The sequence below is a fragment of the Schistocerca gregaria genome, chromosome 1, assembly GCF_023897955.1.
Source record: "Schistocerca gregaria isolate iqSchGreg1 chromosome 1, iqSchGreg1.2, whole genome shotgun sequence".
Lineage (NCBI taxonomy): Eukaryota > Metazoa > Arthropoda > Insecta > Orthoptera > Acrididae > Schistocerca > Schistocerca gregaria.
Window position 1 is genome coordinate 272,095,118 of NC_064920.1, and position 22,912 is coordinate 272,118,029.

Below are 22,912 nucleotides of genomic sequence, written 5' to 3' on the forward strand. Positions count from 1 at the left end.
TTCAAGTGTATCTTGTCATTCCTTAGTACTTCCATACCCCATTTGTTTGCTTATTGATTCTTGCTGATTAATCTCTTAAACTTCAGCCTACTCTTCATAACTACTACATTGTGATCTGAGTCTACATCTTCTTCTGGGTGCATCTTACAATCCAGAATCTGATTTAGGAATCTCTAGCAATGATGTAATCTAACTGAAATCTTCCTGCACCACTCGGCCTTTTCCAGGTATACCTCTGCCTCTTGTGATTCTTGAAAAGAGTATTCTCTGTTGTTAGATGAAATTAATTACAGAACTCAATTAGTCTTTCTCCTTTCTCAATCTTTGTCCCAAGCCCATATTTTACTATAACCTTTTCTTCTACTAATTCCCCTGCAACTGCATTCCAGTTCCCCATGACTATTAGATTGTCATCTCCCTTTTCGTATTGTATTACAATACCCTTTCAATATCCTCGTATACTTTCTCTGTCTCTTCATCTTTAGCTTGCGACGTAGGCATGTATACCCAAACTATCGTTGTCAGTGTTGGTTTGATGTCAGTTCTGATAAGAATAACCCTATCACTGAACTTTTCATGGTAACACATTCTCTGCCCTATCTTCCTATTTATAATGAATCCTACACTTGCTATACCATTTGATGAAACAGTGTGAGTATTTTAAATGCTAGAAATGCTGGTCTACATGATTTTATCTATTCAGCATTAGCTGTCATACTTATTACTATTTTCTGTAATTATTTGTACTTTTTTTTGGAGGTACCTCCCTCAAAATTAACCTCTAACATAATGTTTAATGGGTGTCTAACAGGTAATGCAACACTTTTTTTCTTAGCGAATTTTACTTGAATAAATAAGCAATTTGTTCTATTGGAAATCGTGGAATATTCCTGCTGCATACCCTATACTTCCATGAATTTCTGATAGATGGCGGCGCTAAATGTAGACTTGAATATGGTGTGTGAAACAGAGCTCCATTCTAAGCAGAGCTGTCATTGAGTTTCTTTCTGTTAGGCGCTTACAGAATGTCGATGGAGAACTGTAAGTGAATAAAAGCATGGTGAGGTATTGGATGAGGCGTCTGTCATCATCACAACAAAGTCGCTCAAACATGTCCGATCTCTTGCATGTGAGCCAGCAGCACACAGCTGTGACTTCTGCTTTTTTGGAACTGTTTGTCACCACAAAAATGCAAATGAACATCTCCTTCTCCATGACAGTGGCAGGCCTCACACAAGTCTGTGTACCTGAGAGGAGGCCACAAAACTTCACTGGACTGTTCTTCGTCATCCACCCTACGACTTGGAGCTCTCCCATTGCGACTTCCAACTGTTTAGTCAATTGAGGGTTCACCAGAATCAGTATGTGGACGACGAGGAGGTTACTGATGAATAGAGACCGGTTTATATGCATATAAAAATCTTAAAATATGCATGCAAATATGCATGAAAAATGCTTAAAATCCATGAAAAGTGTCGAAGTATGCAAGATCAAATAATTAAAAAAAACATGGTAGTTACTGCGTGCATTGTATCTCAAAGTCGAACCTTTGCATGTCAGTTACGAGGAAGAGCGCCGGCCACGCGAAAAATCGGTACATTTAGAACACTGATATCACTGTCTGAATAGTTTCTGGTAGCGGTCAGGAAGGGGGCCTTTCTGGGAGTATTTTAGAAAAATTTGCAAAATGGGTACGCATGCGGTGTTTCAAGAATTGTTCCCTCTTTGCTATTGTTGTCGGTAACAAGCGGATACGATGCAAGTCTCAGCGGAACAATCGATATGTCCAGGACCAACTTCGAGATATATCGCACGCAGAGGGGCACGCTCAAAATCTCTGTAATATTTTATTTAAAAAAACAACATACAAACCTGAATATTTTGAACAACATTAACTTTTAATTTGTACTAATGGACTAAAGTATCATTTACACTTTATTGAACATTTTTCTTCTATTGTAATCATAAACGACCAAGTACTGTCCCAAATATAAGAACGTAGGCTTCCGCTGCCGGTGTAATAGTGATTAAAATTCTCCTGGGCATTATGTCGCGTCATTGCTAAAAAACTAACAACAATAATAAACTAAAACCGACGTTTCGGCCGACTGGTTTTGCATGGGGTTAGGTGCTTCTATTTATTACAGACTATCGATGTTTGATGTCATTGTTGTAAAACCTTAAATTGGCCCTCTACTATGTTTGGCTAGTCATGACGCAAGGGAAGCTGGAAAGAAAGAGGCTATTCGTGGATGACCATGTCGTCAACGATAGGTAGCTGTCCGCCATTCAGCGTTCGGCTTCTGGTCGGCAAGTTTTCCTCCTGGTGTGCGCAAAAGTGGACTGACAGTTGCTCTACTGTTTGTGCAGCCCCGCGACCGCTCAAGCCCCTTTAATTGGGATGGCCGGCAGCCAGGACGCCGGCAGTTTGTAGCCATCTTCTCTGTTGATGTTGTCAGGCTGTTTAATAATTTCGATCGCCTCCCGTCTTTTGCGTTCTCGCATCCACGATTCTTTCGCCAGTACTTGGGACTCCTGGAACCTGATGTGTTGTACACAGTCACGGTGGTGTTCCACTAACGCCGATTTGTTATGTTGTTGTAATCGTACATAGCGTTCGTGTTCTGATACTCGTAAGCTGACAGGTCTCCCTGTTTCTATTATGTAGGCAGCTCCGCACTCACGCCGTAGTTCGTAAACACCTGCAGTGTTAAGAATGTTGACCATATCCTTGGTGGAACCTATCATTTCGTGCATCCTGTGATTGCTTCGAAAAATCTGTTTGAAACCTATTAGGTGGAGGAATTCCTCACATTATTCGATACAGTATGTGGAGTTAGAGGCAATTAAGTGGCATCATTGGGGACAAAATTGCTCAGGCTTTTTAATGAAGTGAAGTACTTTTGGGAGCATATGGATTCAAATGGTTCAAACGGCTCTGAGCATTATGGGACTTAACTTCTGTGGTCATCAGTCCACTCGAAATTAGAACTACTTCAACCTAACTAACCTAATGACATCACACACATCCATGCCCTAGGCAGGATTCGAACCTTCGACCGTAGCGGTCGCGCGGTTCCAGACTGTAGCATCTAGAACCGCTCGGCCACCCCGGTCGGCATATGGATTCATTGCCATATGTCGTTGAGGGATACTTCGCAATCCTGAAATTGTGTTCTTGAATTAGTATCATGCAAAAACTGATTTGTTACAGCACACTGTCGAAATTGGAGGAACGTTATTCCAACTGAGAGACACCACTGCGAAAGATATTTTCGTGTAAGGTTCTCCTAGCAAGAAGGGTGAAACCGATAAATACATAGACCATCATTGAAGCTCAGTTCGCATGATAAAGTACTGAAAATTGTAGGAAAACTACTCTCGGTAAGTGCAGGTACTAACCTACTGAGTGTGTTGTAGAGCCTTTGGAACATGATGACTAATTTGACATGTCACAGTGTTGTATAGGAAGGAGCGTGGCATGTGTGTAGGAAGTGAATGGAGAACACATGGTTCTGCTTAGTGTTGACAGTTTTGGCACTGACAAAGTAGTTTTGCTAAAGTGGTTGTTAATAGTCAATCTGGGTGTCCAGGATGAGGACAATTTAGACAGGTCCAGTGTGGAGTTTTGCCATTGCAGCAGCATTACACGAAAAAGCACAGTCTTTGAAAGAGAAAAATAAGGCGGCCATAGAAATGTTATTCATACAGTTCATGACTTTGTTCAATTGTACTGGACCATTACCAGCAACGTCCATGATGCTTTGCAGGATCCCAAGGGGGGATAATCTTCCTGTCTATAAGAAGCCACACAGAATACTGATAATGAATGAAATCATCAGTCAACATTTGAAGGGTGGCATTATTGAAGACAGTGGTAGCCCCTGGGGAGCACAAGTTGTCATGGCATCAAAAAAAATCTTTGGGTGGGATGAGGAAATACATATACTATTGTGATAACTCTGATGGATGCAAAGCAAGTACCAAATATCACAGGCACATGGACATTAGTGCAAGTATTTTTCAACAACTACCACAATTTAGAAATAGTGCGAAAAACGAAATTAACATCCCATTGGAGCATTACTGATATCACTAGATGCCTTTTGGACTTAAGAATGCACTGCCCACATTCAAGGCATTACTGGATGGTATGTTACGGGGAGTAAAACCACAGCTGCGTATGGTCTGCTTACGTTGTAAGGTGTCAGGCAAATCTAACACCTTCCATGAAAACCCTGACATGATAAGCAAATCAAGCAGTATGTCACATAGCTCCGAATAAATCCTGACAGTAAATTAACCAAAGTAATACGATCAACGAGTGAGCAAATGGAATACCACAGACTAACACAAGAACACCTAAATGCATGTCATACCTCCCCATCGTGAAACAGACGCAGTTCCGAGGGAAGAAACGAGAACACTAGCTGAGAGCAGAACCGTGATAAGGTAGAAGTCCCTACGATAAGGGGCGGACACCCACTTACCGGCTGACCACCAGGACCACCCCTATCCCATGTTAAAAGATAGAGCCCTCCAGAAGAACAGTACAGATCTTACGATAACACTAAAAGGGTTTACACCAGATGCAAGTTTTAGCGTGAGACTTTTTCGCGTCTCTGTTAGGTCGCAAACGTTAAAAACATTGCCCCACCTCGAAAAGTATAACGTTTCTCATTGGATAGACAGAATTTTTGTAGGCGCAGCTTAAGGTTAACACTGAGTCCCTGATTGGTCAGTTGAAAACACAGCCAGGTAGCTTTTTTAAAACCAACTTCGGTAAATTGTAGTAAGGAGAAGTAAGAAGCAGTTGCTTCCGAGACGGTGAGATGGGTGGAGCTGCCCCGCCCACCGCCCACTGAGGCTGCCTAAACATCGTCAAGGTAATGAACGCATGCGATGCAGAATAACACTGCATAACGCTTCACTCAGAACTGCAGAAGTCTGATCTGCTACATCCCCTTTTTACGTAATACTAGTGTCGATTGTCAATTAAATCTCATGGTGTTCACACTTGCTACTTGAAGTAAAAATCTGAAACACGATGATTTTTCTGTTATATAATTATTGAGAAGCCACATCAGCCACTGTAATTTACGACAAGTTAGATAAGTAATTGAAGATAATTGACGGTTACTGTAGACCATTTTTATAGTTTTCTCTTTTATGAAACTTAACTTCAGTCTAGATTATAGATGTGATATGGCATAGGTCATCCTTCGATCCTTTGTAGAACTTGGAAACCCATTCAGGGAATATACGTTCACATATTTGGTTAACGCAGTTGGTTTTTATCATCCTGTATTAAAATATTTCCTTTTATCAATAGTGCAATTTATAAACAATGTTTTGTGAGTAGGATAAAATTTCCAGTCGTAAACTTAAGTGCTTTTTCTACGTTATTTTGCCAGCTAACTAAAAATAGGAAAGCCTTGAACCGCTTCCGCTAAATTTGGTTAGTATTAAGATTCTTTTACAGGGAGTACAGTGGAGCTGACACTGAAATCATTAAGTATTTCATTATATCATCGCTAGTCTCACTGAACTCTTCTGAACTCTACATGTCATGTGTGGTCTGGAGTCTCCTTAAAAGCAACAGATCCCAGGTTCAAACTAGTCAATTCCCTAAAAACACACTCAGAGCATCATTGCGCGAAAGTGGTAGGGAGACACGACTTAGAACGATCAGACACCATGCAGAATGTTACAATGTGATATTGTTGTTTACTATAAGGATCCGAAAGAGCACACGCAGTTCATTTGACCTGCTTAACGTTAAGTACTGAAATGTGTCACTTTGCATGGGTGGAGGTGGAAGAGAGCTATTTAGGCGATGTAATTAGCCACAATGGCGTGAAAGCTAGCCAGAGATTAGTATGTGTAATCCATGATTTCTCACTGCCACATAATGTGAAACAATTACTATAATTTTTAGGGTTATGTAATGGTTGTATAAAATTTGTTAAAGGAATTGCTGACACTCTGAAACTATTAATGCTTGTGTTGAAGGCAGGTGTGAAAGTTTAGTGAACCAATGACTATCAATCAAAACTGAGAGATTGAAAAAGGCTTAACAACTAGCTGTGTTAGTATTTCAGTATTACGAGCTACAGGTTACCTTCTCCCATGATGTTAGCGACTGGATGGTAAGATGATTTTTAGATAAGAAAGTAGCTTATAGTATATGCATCAAGGTAATGTAATAAAACAGAACACAATTATTCGGCTATAAAGAATGAGGTGTTGAGCTTAATCTATGGTATTACTTACTTAACTGTTACCTTTATCATAGGAAATTCTAAATTTTAATGAACCTTGCAGCATTAAAGTGGCTGTTAGAACTAAAATATTTAACAAGCAGATTGACTTGGGCATTAAAATAAATCGAATTTGATTTGGAAGTAGTGTATAAGTCCATCAGGAAGCACAAAAATGCAAATGAGTTGAGCAAGAAAATCAGAGTCATGAGAGCACTTATCTGAAGCCTTATAGAATGGACAGAGACACAGATTGATGATGCAGCAGAGTGTGAGCTATTCAAAATACAACCACAATTGAAGTTAGGGCCACACATCACTGTATCTGCAACATTATGGAAAGAAGTAGTATTAAAAGATGTCCATGACCATATGTAAGCAGGACATGAAGAGTGAAGGACAATAGATTATAGAATATCTGAACAATTTTTGTGGATATGTGGAATGTGAAGGCGCAATGTTGAGCAGCATGTGTGTCATGTGCACAACATACCAATTTGAGTCCTCATCAAATACCACTTCAAAGATTATGGGACTGTCTAAGCTATTTGAAATGGTTGGAATGTTCATTTTGTGCCCATTTAACCAGACACCAGTATGTCACTGCTATATGTTAACCATTACAGTCCATTTCCCATGTACTGTTGCAGTGTCTGCATTCCTGAATTAAAAGTGAGCACACTAGCAATGGTTATTAAATTTTATTAGATTTTTGCATACGTGACAGTTAATCATGGATCAGGACATCAAATTCAAATCCAAATTAATTAAGCAATTATGTCATGTACTGCATATCTGAAACCTAAGAACCAGTTCCTCCCACCCCCAGGAAATGGGAGGACTGAGTCTGTTCAATGTACTATGAGAAAAATGTTAAGTTATTATATAAATAGTCACCAAAACGACTGGGACGTTTATCTGCACTATGCCACAGCCACATACAACTCAAAAGTGTGCGATGGTCTATGGCTCTGGCCACATGAGGTGGTATGTAGTGAAAAGACGCTGTCACCTTTCAAAGCCAATAAAACTAACATTCGGAAAAATCAATACGAAATTGTGAAAAATGTTAAAGGACGTCTTGAAAGAATGAATTTACAACAAATGGGAGGTGAGGAATGTTGTATGGATGCTGGAGGAGACGTTGACCAGATTGTATCTTATAGCCAGGGAGAGAAAGAGTATCGGAGGAGATCCAAAGGGCCCTGTGCACATTGCTGCAATAAAAGAGGTGATGGCTGGATGCAGACGGAAAATTATTCAAGATAGTATTGAGAATAAAGGGTAGTGATGATAGGGAATTAAATAGCAAATTGGACCAAATGCGAGAAATAGTGAACAGCAACAAGGCCGCTATGGAGTGGTACACCACAGAACTGGAAAATATAGAGCAGAGCATCTTGAACACTGCTCGGATGGTACAGCAATTAACTACTGAACTAAGAGGTACATGAAGACAATGAAGGACACAGTCAATGAAACTTTAGACACAATGTAAGGTAGTGTGAACAACAGGACCAGCTGTGAATTTAGGGGTAATAACATCCAAGTGATTTACTGAAAAGAAATACAGGCGAGGCGTTGCGAAAAACTTCAGTCTCTCCCAAACTGATCTGATGCATGCCAAGACCAGTAATTGAGGGAGAGAGCTGTCTACCAGGTCCGCTATAAGATAAACTTTTCTCATCTGATTGGTAGAAGCTGAGTGGTGGCATGGGAAGTACCATAACATCAGTGCTGACTCCACAGTGTCAGCCATGGCTGCATGGCACATGAACACCTGCCTCCATGCACAAGCCTCAGAAGAAGAATCAAAGATATCTAGACTGTTAGAATACATAATAATAATTATACGTTTTAGTTTCCTCCCCATTCACAAACGTCCACATGATATGGTGATTTTTCTCTGACTGGCATCTAATAACTATTGGAGAGATTATGAAAGAAGATGAAAAGTTTAAAGGTGCTACATTACAATTAGAAATTTTTGACGGCCACAAACAGAACAATAAGAAAAACATTTAAGTGGCTGGCCTTCCAATGAGTACTGGCTGTAGTGTGGTTGTGCAAAAGATATGGTAGAGAAGACAGAGTAGCCGCTAGGCTGGTATTGGCTGATAGCTACATGGAGGTGAGCCCAAACTTCTGCAACTCGTATGAATATAGTGACTGGGGATGTACTACATTATCATCATACAGTGAGGCCTATGGAACATGAATAATCTAAGCTTTTTTGTTGTTACATTAAGAAGATCAATGAAAACATGGAAGTCATTAAAATTGATGTCTCTTTCTGGGAATTGTGGAAGATTAACATAAAGTAACTATCATTAATTTGTCATAATGTTGCACACTAAGTCACCTGAATAGCTACATATCCCCAGTGTTTCATTCAGTTTTAAAATTACTACTTTAGACTAGATTAAAGGAACAAGTGGGCATTAGACTGACCTCTTGCATATACTTTGCATGTGTAAACACAGCAAAATGATCAATCTTAGTTTCAGAACTCAACTGATAAAAAGGGGAGAGATTTCCTACTAGAGATATCATAGTAGCCAGAACATCCTCTTGTAATTACCCTTACCCATTAGAATCAATCATGAGAGAACATAGGAATTACATAGAGAATCGATCTCTTCAGCTATGGGGTCTTGTAGAAAAGTACAGGGCTGTAGAAATAAAAGTTTTCAGCTAGGTCATTGTTAACATGGATAAAAAATTAACACAATGTATCTTGGTGTCTGCATATAAGTGTTACATGTAGTCAGAGTCCCAAATTAAATATAATATACAAAAAATACAATAACTATCATTAGTGACAGAGGATGGGAACAAGTAGATAAGATAAAGCTAGTTTACTTTTTTCCATACCATGTATATCGTTTCAAGTATACTGATCGTTCAAATGGGTACACCAGCGAAATGGCGCAGATACATCAAGATAATGCAACACCATCTGTCCCTTAACAGTGAAAAATACACAATACGGAATAAAGTCCTAAAATAATGTAATCAGTACAAATATATCTTTCAAATACTACAACTAACATACGTGGAATACATTGAAACGTGGCGTCGCACTATATGAACGTCTTCTCTACATACATACATATTGGCAATCACGAGTTCTGAAGATCGTGCATCGATCTTACAGTGTTCCTTAATACATGTCAATCTTGTGCACTTTGGATCTATTTGCCATGGACACAGACCTGCTGTAGGTCTCTCTCCAGTTCATCTTCTCATAGTTTCCTAGATCTTCTAACTGGACAAGTTCCATCAGGCTTCCCAATAAGCATAGCTTTAGCACAGAACACTTCTGGTCTTCTGGCAATGTGTCCTGTTAGGCTTATTCTCAGTGCTTTCTTTTTCTGCTTGATGTTCGGTTGTTTCATTAGATTGTACAGTTCATGGTTTTGTCTATGTCTTCACATGTTCTCTTCACGGTTTGGGCCAAAGGTTTTTCTCATGATCTTCTGTTCAAAGATAAGCAGGTTCTCTTCATCTTTTTTGCGGTGGTTAACATTTCTGTCCCATTTAACAACACTGATACTATCACTGAGTTACAGTCATTAAGTTTGATCTAAATTGGAAAATTATTTTGCGACATTATCTGTTTCAGTCTGAAATAAGTTTTGGATCTATTGACAATACTTTGATTATTTCCCATATTTAAGGTCATTATGCCTGTCGAACCATGAGCAAAGTATTAAAATGTTCCACTCTGGTTGCATTCCACATTATAACCTCTAATGGGACATTATTAGGGACTTCTCTGGATACTTCTCATTAAAGTCTTATCCATATTAATCCTCAGTCCTGCTTTTCTAAGTTTTCTACTGTTTCTGCCACCTCTTCATTTGACTCCACTATGGTTACATTGTCGTCTGCATAACCCAATAGCGATGTTCTTCCATTTAGTTCCCTCCTTTACCTTCTCTTTTAGTTTCCCGAATTATTTTCTCCAATACTAAATTAAAATGTAATGGTGAAATGGCGTCACCTTGTATCACATCTGTTCTGATGTTGAATTCGTTGGATAGCTCCCTAAGGTATTTGACACTGGCTTTTGTCCCTGCTGTGAACACTTTTATCAAGTTAATTAATTTCCCTGGTATGCCAGTCTCCCTCAAGATCTTGTACATACTTACTCTTTGTATACTATCATACACCTCTGAGAAATTTACATATGTTACCAGCAACCGATCGTTGAATTCCCAGACCTTCTCCCAGATTTGTCTCATGATGAACATTTGATCCATGGTTGATCTCCTTACTTGGTACTTTCTGACATATCTTCTGCAAAAGGTTTATGCTTCTCAAAAATTATTAATGATAACACATTGTATAGTACACGCTTTTGGGATCTCCTCTTTTCTCTATAATTCACTTATGAGAGTGTATATTCCTTTCTGAAGTTTTCTATCTAGTCCCTTCAATGTCTCTGCCATTATCCAGCTTCTCCTGGTATCTTACTATTCTTCAGTTTCTTATCACTCTGTCTACATCCTGTTGAACTACTGCAATTTCTTCTTCCTCTACACCTTCTGCAATTCTCCCTACAGGGAAGACATTTTCAGGGTTTTCAGCATTCAGCAGCTGCTCAAAATATTCCCAAAAACCTATTCAGAATTTTTTACTTGTCTGGTCATTAATAACTAACGCCTCATTTCTTTGAGTGTTCGTCACATGTTTCAACCTCTAAAACATGTTTCTGCTGTCAAATATTAAATTCATTCTCTCTATTTAATTAATCATATTAGTCATGAATAATCTTTACTTTGTCCTCAAAATCCTGCTTGTTCTTATTTTTATGTTATAGACTGTTTCCTGCTTTTCTGTACAATTTCTATTCAGCATGACTGTTTCCATAACTCTCTTCCTCGACTCACAACTTGTTCACATTTATTATTAATCCATTTCTTCTTTGTTGTTTTTTTCTCTTGCTTAGAATTTCTTTTGATGTTTTATTTCCAGTGGTCTTTATACCATCTCACTGATCATTATCACTCCTTTCATCACTGTTATTTAATCCCAGGACTTCAAATTTGTTACAGACTTTGATACTGTACGGGTGACACAACTCTGGATCCTTAAGCTTGAACATAAAACTGTTGCTTGGCCATGTTTTTCCTCTTCATTTTATAATACAGCTGTAGTTATAATTTATGATTACTAGGTAATGGGTTGTGTCCGCATCAGCCTCTCTATAAGATCTGATATCTGTCATGTACTTCTTGTACCTTTCATCTATAAGTATATGATCAATCTGATTGATTGTATAACTGTCTAGGGAAGTGCAGGTCCCTTTGTGCATCTGTTTGTGGGAGAAGGAGTTGGAGTTCATCACAAGTCTTTAGCTTAGCGCAAAACTGAATGAGACACAGCCCATTATCATTTGATTTAGCATACACATGGTGGCAGAACCGACTAAGCAGTTTCTATCGACTACCGCTAGGGCTGGGGTGAGGGTAGGCAGTTGCACGTGGTCTGCCTTCGTTCAGTCATTGACCTTATTTCAGTAGCCAACGTGGTCTGGACCGGTGCACACCGTGGTTTTGCCATTCACGCTTATTATGAAAACAACAGATTTGTTATCTCTACGCAACGAACTTTTTGGCGACAGATCAACATTCCATGCAACAATGCCATTCCTAATGCAAACACAATTTGGCCCTGGGTTCAGTAGTTGGAGGAAACTGGTAGCACACTAAGAATAGATACACGTGGCCGACACAGATCAATCAGAACGCCAGAAAATGTACAGGGGGTGAGAACAGCAGTTGAACAATCGCCGCGACGTTCTGCTCAATGACATGCTGTTGCATTGGGGATTTCAGACCACAGTTTGAGAAGGATTCTGCAATGCGATTTAAAGTTCCATCCTTTCAATGTAATGATTGCTCGAGAATTACGCCCAGCAGACTACGCCAACCGTCAAAATCTATGTGAGCAAATACTTGCTCAGATCCCTCCAAATGCAGCATTCTTGAGTAGTGACGGGGTACATTTTCATCTTAGTGGGTGCGTCAATAAGCAAAACTTTCGCTACTGGGATGGAAATAACCCCTGAATTATTCATTAAAGGCTGAAACATTCTCCTAAAGTGACAGTGTGTTAAGCCATATCACAATTTGTCGTGGTAGGCCGTTACGTTTTTGAGGAGGAAGGAATGACCGTGACAGTGAATCCCACATCTTATGTTGCAAAATTTTATGCAACCCAGAATGGACGAGATTCTTGAAGAACATGGACTAGGGGACTTGTGGTTTTAATAGGATGGAACTAGTGCTCACACTGCTCGATATTCACTTGATGTTTTGAGAGAAATGTTTCGGAGACGCCTCGTCTGTTCGGGGGGGAAGGGAGGGGTAATGTCGGGGGCCTGCACGGTCACTAGATTTCAGCATTTGTGACTCCTTTCTTTGGGGATATCTGAAGGAAAAGGCGCCCACAAGCTCTATCAGAGTTAAAAGAACGGATTATTGACGAAGCAAATGCCATACCCCGCGATATGTGTGCAAGAGCTGCCCTAAACTTCAGGGATCGTCTACAACAATGTATTGATGTTAACGGCCACCATCTTGAGAACATTATTTTCAAAACTAAATGAATGTAAAATGATATATTGTACTAATTTAGAAAATAAAAACATGTTTTCTCTATACATCCACATTTACTTTTTATTGCTCCTTAAAAATGCTTAGTCGGTTCTGCCACAACCTGTATACTTTCTGTCCCAATTGTTGGCCTATACATGTCTTCCTGTCCAGCTTTAGCATTGAAGTGCCTCAAAACGATGTTTATACTTCTGGCACCAATACTTCTCGCTGTTCTACCTAGTTCTTCATAAACCTCACTTTCTCCTCCTTGTCACTTACATTTGTTTGGTGCATTTCTCGATACATATGCCTTGTAGTGAGACATGTCATCCAATTGCTGTTTGGCACTGAAGCTCTTGACTTGCCTTATCAGACGGTCACTCACCACAAATCTTGCTCCATGCTCATACCTTCCATTCTCCTTGTAGCCTCCATGAAAGATTACTGATTTATCTCACGTAAAATCCGTTGTCCACACGATCTAGTTTCTTGTAATACAGAGACATCAACTTTATGTTCCTCCAAATCTGACACTACAATTTTGGCGGCTCCTGGTCTAGACTTCTAATATTCCATGACCTAACTCATAAACCAATCTGTCTAACCTTTTTTTCTTATAGGGCTCCCTCCTTTTCTGAGGCATACTTGTGAGGTTTTTGGTAATGATAATGTCCCACTACTTTTCTGTTCCTGAGCTGCCAGAATTTGTCTTCAGGGTTTTCTTTCCTAGGAGAATAGGTTTCATTACACCTCAAGAGTTTCCCCTGTCCTAAGGAATCGCTACACACAGGATATGTAAGAAATGGAAAAAAACAGGCAAGGTGGGTGGTTGTGAGGCACACTTTGTCTGGCTGCTCCGCCGAGACCTTCCTGGCTACGTTGGACATGCCAGAAGGTATGCTACAGCTGATATAGCTCTCAGCTTCGTTGGAACACACAAACTCTTGCACAGACGGTGCTACGCTAAAGTGGTGCACCCTGGGAGAATATTTATTCTCTAATAATATATGTAATATATATAAGCAATTTGTACATATGATAGCATAAACAATGTTAAATCATCAATCATATACGGTCAGACATCAGTATCTGCCGATTTTTGGTGCTTATAAGCAAGGGCATCAGCAGGAAATGAAGTATCATTCCTTCTGCAAGTATTCAAATATTTATATGATTAATGAAATTGTGATGGTAAATGAGGTAAATTAAGTATTTTGTTGTAACAATGCAACTCAGTGATATACGGAAACGTTTTTTTCCTTTTGCCCAGCGTAGAGCAGCAGCTCGACATGGCTTGGACTCAGCAAGTCGTTGACGACTGAGCCATGCTGATACTACGGCTGTCCGGAATGGCGACAGCGTTGCCGCTACTGTATGTTGTACATGAACTAACCTCTCGATTACATCCCATAAATGTACGAAGGATTCATATGAGACGACCTGTGTGGCCAAATTATTCGCTCGAATTGTCCAGAATCTTCTTCAAACCAATCGCGAACAGTTGCAGCACAGTGACATGACGTCGTTGCTTGGGAACTTTAGGTCCATGAATGGCTGCAAATTGGCTCCAAGTAGCCGAACATAACGATTTCCAGTCAATGAAGTTTCAGTTGGACCAGAGAACCCAGTTGATTCCGTGTCAACATTGTCCACACCATTGTGCAGCCACCACCAGCTTGCACAGTGCCTTGTTGACAACTTGGGTCTATGGTTTCTTGGGGTCTGTGCCTAGCTCAAACCCTACCACCAGCTCTTATCAAATGAAAGCAGGGCTCAGCCACAGTTTTTCGGTCGTCTATAATCCAACTGATATAGTCTCGAGAACAGAAGAGGCGCTGCAGGCGATGTTGTGCTATTAACAAAGACACTCGCGTCAGTTGTCTGTTGCCATAGCCCGTTTCGTAGCACTGTCCATACGGGTATGTTCGTCTTACGTCCCCCACTCTTTTCTGTGGTTATTTCAAGCAGTGTTGCTATTGAATGAGCACTGACAACTGTACGCAAACGCCACTGCTCTCGATCGTTAAGCGAAGGCCATCGACCACTGGGCTGCCCATGGTGGATGATAATTGATGAAATTTGGGTTCTCAGCACTCTCTGGACACTGTGGATCTCGGAGTATTGAATTATTTTCTTGTTTGAGAACTCGTTGTTTTGGTAGCCCTTGACTGTAACCTCCAGTTACGGAAATACACTCCTGGAAAAAGAAAAAAGATCACATTGACACCGATGTGTCAGACCCACCATACTTGCTCCGAACACTGCGAGAGGGCTGTACAAGCAATGATCACACGCACGGCACAGCGGACACACCAGGAACCGCGGTGTTGGCCGTCGAATGGCGCTAGCTGCGCAGCATCTGTGCACCGCCGCCGTCAGTGTCAGCCAGTTTGCCGTGGCATACGGAGCTCCATCGCAGTCTTTAACACTGGTAGCATGCCGCGACAGCGTGGACGTGAACCGTATGTGCAGTTGACGGACTTTGAGCGAGGGCATATAGTGGGCATGCGGGAAGCCGGGTGGACGTACCGCCGAATTGCTCGACACGTGGGGCGAGAGGTCTCCACAGTACATCGATGTTGTCGCCAGTGGTCGGCGGAAGGCGCACGTGCCCGTCGACCTGGGACCGGACCGCAGCGACGCACGGATGCACGCCAAGACCATAGGATCCTACGCAGTGCCGTAGGGGACCGCACCGCCACTTCCCAGCAAATTAGGGACACTGTTGCTCCTGGGGTATCGGCGAGGACCATTCGCAACCGTCTCCATGAAGCTGGGCTACGGTCCCTCACACCGTTAGGCCGTCTTCCGCTCACGCCCCAACATCGTGCAGCCCGCCTCCAGTGGTGTCGCGACAGGCGTGAATGGAGGGACGAATGGAGACGTGTCGTCTTCAGCGATGAGAGTCGCTTCTGCCTTGGTGCCAATGATTGTCGTATGCATGTTTGGCGCCGTGCAGGTGAGCGCCACAATCAGGACTGCATACGACCGAGGCACACAGGGCCAACACCCGGCATCATGGTGTGGGGAGCGATCTCCTACACTGGCCGTACACCTCTGGTGATCGTCGAGGGGACACTGAATAGTGCACGGTACATCCAAACCGTCATCGAACCCATCGTTCTACCATTCCTAGACCGGCAAGGGAACTTGCTGTTCCAACAGGACAATGCACGTCCGCATGTATCCCGTGCCACCCAACGTGCTCTAGAAGGTGTAAGTCAACTACCCTGGCCAGCAAGATCTCCGGATCTGTCCCCCATTGAGCATGTTTAGGACTGGATGAAGGGTCGTCTCACGCGGTCTGCACGCCCAGCACGAACGCTGGTCCAACTGAGGCGCCAGGTGGAAATGGCATGGCAAGCCGTTCCACAGGACTACATCCAGCATCTCTTCGATCGTCTCCATGGGAGAATAGTAGCCTTGCATTGCTGCGAAAGGTGGATATACACTGTACTAGTGCCGACATTGTGCATGCTCTGTTGCCTGTGTCTATGTGCCTGTGGTTCTGTCAGTGTGATCATGTGATGTATCTGACCCCAGGAATGTGTCAATAAAGTTTCCCCTTCCTGGGACAATGAATTCACGGTGTTCTTATTTCAATTTCCAGGAGTGTATTTGCCAGTGCTGAATGCACCCCCTATTGTATCTCCCAGTTTCTTGTGTTTCTAGTAGACATTTTCAGTTTGTACGCGTACAGTCCACAGTCACTCTCAGATATTTCGGAGTCGGAGAGCGTTCAAGGGAAATTCCTTCTCAGATGACGTGAAGAGTTTTAGTTGCTTGTTTTTTCCTGAGGTGGAATACACAGGTCTGAGTTTTGGCAAGATTCGGCTACACACGTGTTTCATTATAGCAGGTGGTAAATTCTTCCAGAGCTTTAGACATGATTTGTTCCACCTTGTCAAAACAGTTGGCCTGAGCGGTGATTGCTCAATTATCAACACAGACAAATAAATAAAGTAAACCGTAAACTGAAATACTAAGGAAACTCTGTGAAATATCTACATAAATCTACATCTACATAGATACTCCGCGAGCCACCGTACGGCGCGAGACGTGGGTTCAAATGGTTCAAATGGCTCTGAGCACTATGGGACTCAACTGCTGTGGTTATCAGTCCCCTAGAACTTAGAACTACTTAAACCTAACTAACCTAAGGACATCACACACATCCATGCCCGAGGCAGGATTCGAACCTGCGACCGTAGCAGTCTCACGGTTCCGGACTGCGCGCCTAGAACCGCGAGACCACCGCGGCAGGCGAGACGTGGGTTCCCAGTATCACTACTAGTCGTTTCCTTTCCTGTTCCACTCGCAAATAAAGCGAGGGAAAAACGACTATCTATATCTCCGTACGAACCCTAATTTCTCGTGTCTTCGTGGTCCTTATGCGCAATGTACTATATGTTGGCGGCAGAGGAATCGCTCGCCGGTCAGCTGCAAATGCCGGTTCTCTAAATGTTCTCAGTAGTGTTCCGCGAAAAGAACTACGGCTTCCCTCCATGGATTCCCATGGGAGTTCCCAAAGAATCTCGGTAACATTTACGCGTCGTTCGAACCAAACCGGTAACAAATCTAGCAGCCCGCCTCTGAATACGTCGATGTCTTCCTTTAATCTGACCTGTTGCGGATCCCAAACACTCGAGCATACTCAAAAACAGGTCGCACCAGCATTCTATATGCAGTTTACTTTACAGGTCAACCACACTTTCCTAAAATTTTCCCGATAAACCTAGGTCGTCCGTTTGCCTTCTCTACCACAGTCCTCATATGCTCGTTCCATTTCATATAACTTTGGACAGTTACGCCCATATATTTGAATGAAGTGACTGTGTCAATGAGGGCACTACTAATGCTTTATCCAAACATTACGAGTCTGTTTTTCTTACACATACGCATTAGCTTACATTTTGCTATACATTTAAAGGTAGCTGCTATCCATCGCACCAACTAGAAATGTTGTCTAAGTCATCTTGTATCCTCCTACAGTCACTCAACTTCGATACCTCACCGTACACTACAGCATCATCAGCAAACAACCGCAGATGGCTGCCCATCCCGTCCGCCAAATCATTTGTGTATATAGAGAACAACAGCTGTCATATGACACTTCCCTGGGCCACTCTTGAAGATACCCTTGTCTCTCGTGAACACTCGCCGTCGACGACAATATACTGAGTTCTATTAGTTAAGATGTCTTCCAGCCATTCACGTATCTGTGAACCTGTTCCATATGCTCGTGCCTTCTTTAAAAGCCTGCAATGGGGCACCGTGTCAGATGATTCTGTGCCGGACAGGAAACAATACGTCTCGAATTCAGAACCGAGCAATACATTGAGACAAACACTCATTTAGATAAAATTAAGTGAAGGAATGATGTACAAGAAAAGAATGTTACCACTGAAATTGGCATTGCTTGTACGACACTGTAATTTAATGTGTGATGTGAGGACTTATGAATGAATAGTTCTCGAAACTAGACATGTGACTGCCGTTTACTTGGAAGCACACAGAGACAGTTAGCAAAACTCGACTTCTTTCTAATAATAAATTTTTTTATATTAATCGCAATTCCATCATCAGCATCGCGTCAGTATTTCTGAACTGCTCCTGCAAAGCAAAATGTAGGTACTCGGTCACATCTGATACCCAGAACACGAGAGACTGTGCAAACACCGTTATTCTCTACTGTAGAAGCCACCCACGGTCGGCATCGCGTTTATAGCAATGAACCACTGTCCACTGATTAATCGTGATACGGATTGTGTTACATTAATAGTAACCTGAGACTTTTCGCTGATGATACATGTATCTATAATGATGCACTATCTGAAAAAATTGCATAAATATTCAGTCAGATCTTTAAAAGATGTCAAGATGTAGCAGAGATTGGTAACTTGCAAATACACTTCTTGGATTTGCCAACGGATAACACTGGACAAGATTTCATCAGAACAGCTGTTCCATAGCCGAGGTCGCTGTGCGGTGACACGAGACTCGAAGGTACGTCGATTCGAATCCTAGCAGTTGGTGAAATTTTCGCTGCCAGTATATAGGGGACAAATGGCGGAGGTATGATCGGATAAGGTTCCTGATTATATTTGCGAAAATGTCAATTAAATACCGAGCCTCTCCTCAGTGTCTCGTGATGTGGGGGCACGTTACATTGTTGATACTGACCCGTACGTTGGATGGAGACTTTAAACTCGGTAGGCCCCTTGGTGTTATTCGAGAAGACAAGGCTACGTACCAAGCACCAGGTGCCATACTCTCCCTTTCTTATCGCCATCGTACTGTACAACACAAACGTATCACTACACTATACATCTATCCGTTACACGCATCTACATTCCAAAAATACGCATACGTCACAACTGACAGATCCGCAAGGAAAGGGGCAAGTGCACGCGGAGAACAAACATTCTTTCCGACAGGCGGCTGAGCCCACCCCGTGGGATAAAGCTGACAGTGACATTAAATTTCATTTAATTAGGTGCTGTTAACTGCTGTCGTCGCTGCTGCAAGACCCGATGATGGCGAACAACTGTTCCGGCGAAATATTTTGAGACTTTCACAATGATACCTGGTGGCAAAACCGGGAACTTTCTTTACGACATTCCGCCGGGAAAGCCAGGGATGTCACACTGACAGCTTGCGTTACGTGTTCGAAAACATTTACGTTTGCACTGCACAAAATGGAAAAAAAGCGTAACGTTCTACAGATACAACATTAACGAGTCACGGTTGATTGGGTCATACATCACCTGTCACCATTTGTAGAGATATGAAATGGAACGATCACGTAAGCTCAGCCATAGGTAAAGTAGGTGGCGGACTTGGTTTATTGGCAGAAAACCAGGAAAATAAACTCTAAGAAAAAAAATCGAGTGTGACAGAAATCAGTAGATGTGATGTACATGTAGAGATAGATATTATTACAATTTTAGAAAAACTGGATGATTTATTCAAGAGAAAGAGATTCACAAATTGAGCCAGTCAGCAACGCGTTGGTCCACCTCTGGCCCTTATGCGAGCTTTTATTCGGCTTGACATTCATGAATAGAGTTGTTGGATGTCCATTCGAAGGATAACGTGCCAAATTCTGTCCAAGTGGCGCGTTAGAGCGTCAAAATCCCGAGATGGTTGGAGGACGCTGCCCATAAAGCCACAAACGTTCTCAATTGGGGAGAGATCCGACGACCTTGCTGGCCAAGGTAGGGTTTGGCAAACACGAAGGCGTGCAGTAGAAACTCTCGCAGTCTGTAGGCGGGCATTTTCTTGCTGAAACGTAATCCCAGATGGCTTGTTTTAAGGGTAACAAAACGATGCACAGAATATCGGTGAGGTACCACTGTACTGTAAGAGTACCGTGGATGTCAGGGAAAGAGTTCCTAATATGAAATGAAATGTCTCCCCGGAACATCGCTCCTGGTTCTCGAACCGTATGGCGGGTGACAGTTCTGGTGCGTCTCCAGACACGTCACCGGCCTCGACTCTCGTTGACGGGAGTAGAATTGCCTTGAGTGATGAGTCTCGCTTCGAACTGAGTCCCGATGACTAACAAAGACGTTTCTGGAGACGCCTCAAATAGCTGTAGGTTACCAAAATGGACCAAAGCGTTGTTGACTTGCTCAATCTGTGCAGCTGTTTCCGTTGAATAAATCATACAGTTTTCTGAAATGGTAATCACGTTTGTCTGAACGTATACATCACATCTACCGATTTCCGTCCCTTTCAAATAATTCCTTCGTGGTGTGTCTGTTTTTGTCGTAGAGTGTTCAATCGAAAGAGATTGCTTAAACAACACTCGTGCGATCCATCTTAAAACGCTACTCGAGTTTGTGGTACCTGTATCACTCAGGACTGACAGGAGATACTGAACGGGTGCAACGGCGGGCAGCATGCATATTCGCGGGTTTCTTTGACGCATGGGAGAGTGTCATGTAGGTTCTAATAGTGCGGAAGTGGTAATCACATGATAGGCAAAAGCTGTACCGTGAAAACCTACTTATTAAGTTTCAAGAATAAACTTTAAGTGATGAATCTAAAAGAAAAAAAAAAGAAAAAAAAGACTACGGCATCCTCAAGTATAGCTCGGACAGGCGTCACGGAGACGAGGTTAGATTACTCACAGCGCGCACGGAAGTGTTTCAATGATGGAAGGAAGAACGTTTAATAACTGGTACAAGAGGAAGTATCCTGTGCAGAGCATTTCACATTGGTTTGCAGATTACGGATGCAAATCTAGATACGGAAAATCGATTTTGTATGGGTTTTAGCTCTGGAAAAGGAAAAGCAATATTGTTGACTGACGTCTCAGAGAAATCATTGTCATAACGGACGGTGCACAAACTCAAATTAGACGAGTATGGGGAAAGAAATCGTTGGTGTCATTTTTTCATTAAGTTACATAGAGAAATTCTGACACTGGATTGCCAGATGGGGGTTTGAACTTCGCTCCTACCAAATGGTATTATCACTTTTGTATTGCTCTCTGCTCGGGGACTGGGTGGCAGTGTTGTCGTTATTTCATCATCATCATCATTCGTGACAGTGGCTACATGGCATTGTGTAAAAATTGGGACTTTGTACGGGCGCTGATGACCGAGCAGTTGAGCGCCCCACAAACCAAACATCATCATCTTCAACTTTTGCATTACCTCGCTCCCTTTTGACCACTAGAGCTTCTTTTCTGTTGTGGGGATAAAAACGAAGTAACAAGAAAGTCCCACTCTTAAAAAAAGGAAATTCAGGTATGTCCTAAAATAAAATAGAGGATGGCGTGTTCACTCATTAAGTTTGTGGTGTAGAAGGTGTGACAGGGAAGACAAAGTAATTAGATGATCACTCAATATATTCTGTTACTCCGAAAGCAGATGGTTGTGCCTCGGACACCTAGAAAAATTACGATTGAACGTTACTACAGGAAGCAGGAAAAGACGTGAAGTTCACACAGACTCTTCAACTGGACACATAACCGATAACGTTACACAAATGTTCGAGCTCCAAGAATCTTTAGTGCCCGGTGCGAGCGTTGACTTCGATAGGAGGAAAGCTGATGCAATGTGTCAATAAAGTGATTTTCCGGGTCTCGGACATGACGAGCCGTTGAAAGTTAGACGTCTGGGTGGGTAGACAAGCCCCTTATTTTCACCTGCAAATCTTTTATCCTCATAAGCGAATATTAAAATTTTTTAAACTACTTGAATCTGTTCGGTGGGACGGAGTTCTAAACAACTTGCGCTTTTTCATCTGTTGAAGTCGGACACCGTAAGTCACATTCCATGGCCTAGGGACACAGAAGGCGATCGCGGCCATATTTTAGTACAACATAGCTTGGCACATTCTTGAAACTTTCCACAAGTTACTGTTTCTTTCACAACTAATGAAACCAATTTTGTAAATGTTTGTGCTGAACACTTCCGCAACTTTAGGAAGTTCGATCAGATATCCGTTAAATCATCAACATTTTTTAAAACAATGGTTCAAATGGCTCTGAGCACTATGGGACTTAACATCTGAGGTCATCAGTCCCCTAGAACTTAGAACTACTTAAACCTAACCAACCTAAGGAAATGACACACATCCATGCCCGAGGCAAGATTCGAACCTGCGACCGTAGCGTCGCGCGGTTCCAGACTGAAGTGTGTAGAACCGCTCGGCCACACCGGCCGGCTCATCACAATATTCCGTCACGTTAACGTGCTACACTTCCCAATTTAATAAGTGTTTCATCGGGTACCTGTAAACGAAACTGAAAAGAAACAGTGAGACAAGCACTGATTTTATACCGTGCTTTACTTACGTCTTATTGCTCGAAGGTTCCAGTGGATGAAATGTCCAAGAAAAGCATTCATGTCACCTTGCGGCAGTTTTTGATAATTGAATAAACGGCAGCTGTCAATCCAAACGCAACGGGACCGACTCAGACATGGAAGCAGCTGTTGGTACTACGATAATAGGGCATACCTGCAATTCTGCCGAGAAGCAGAAGGAAGCACATAACGCCGTCCTTAGCCCTTACATATATCAACAACACGTCTG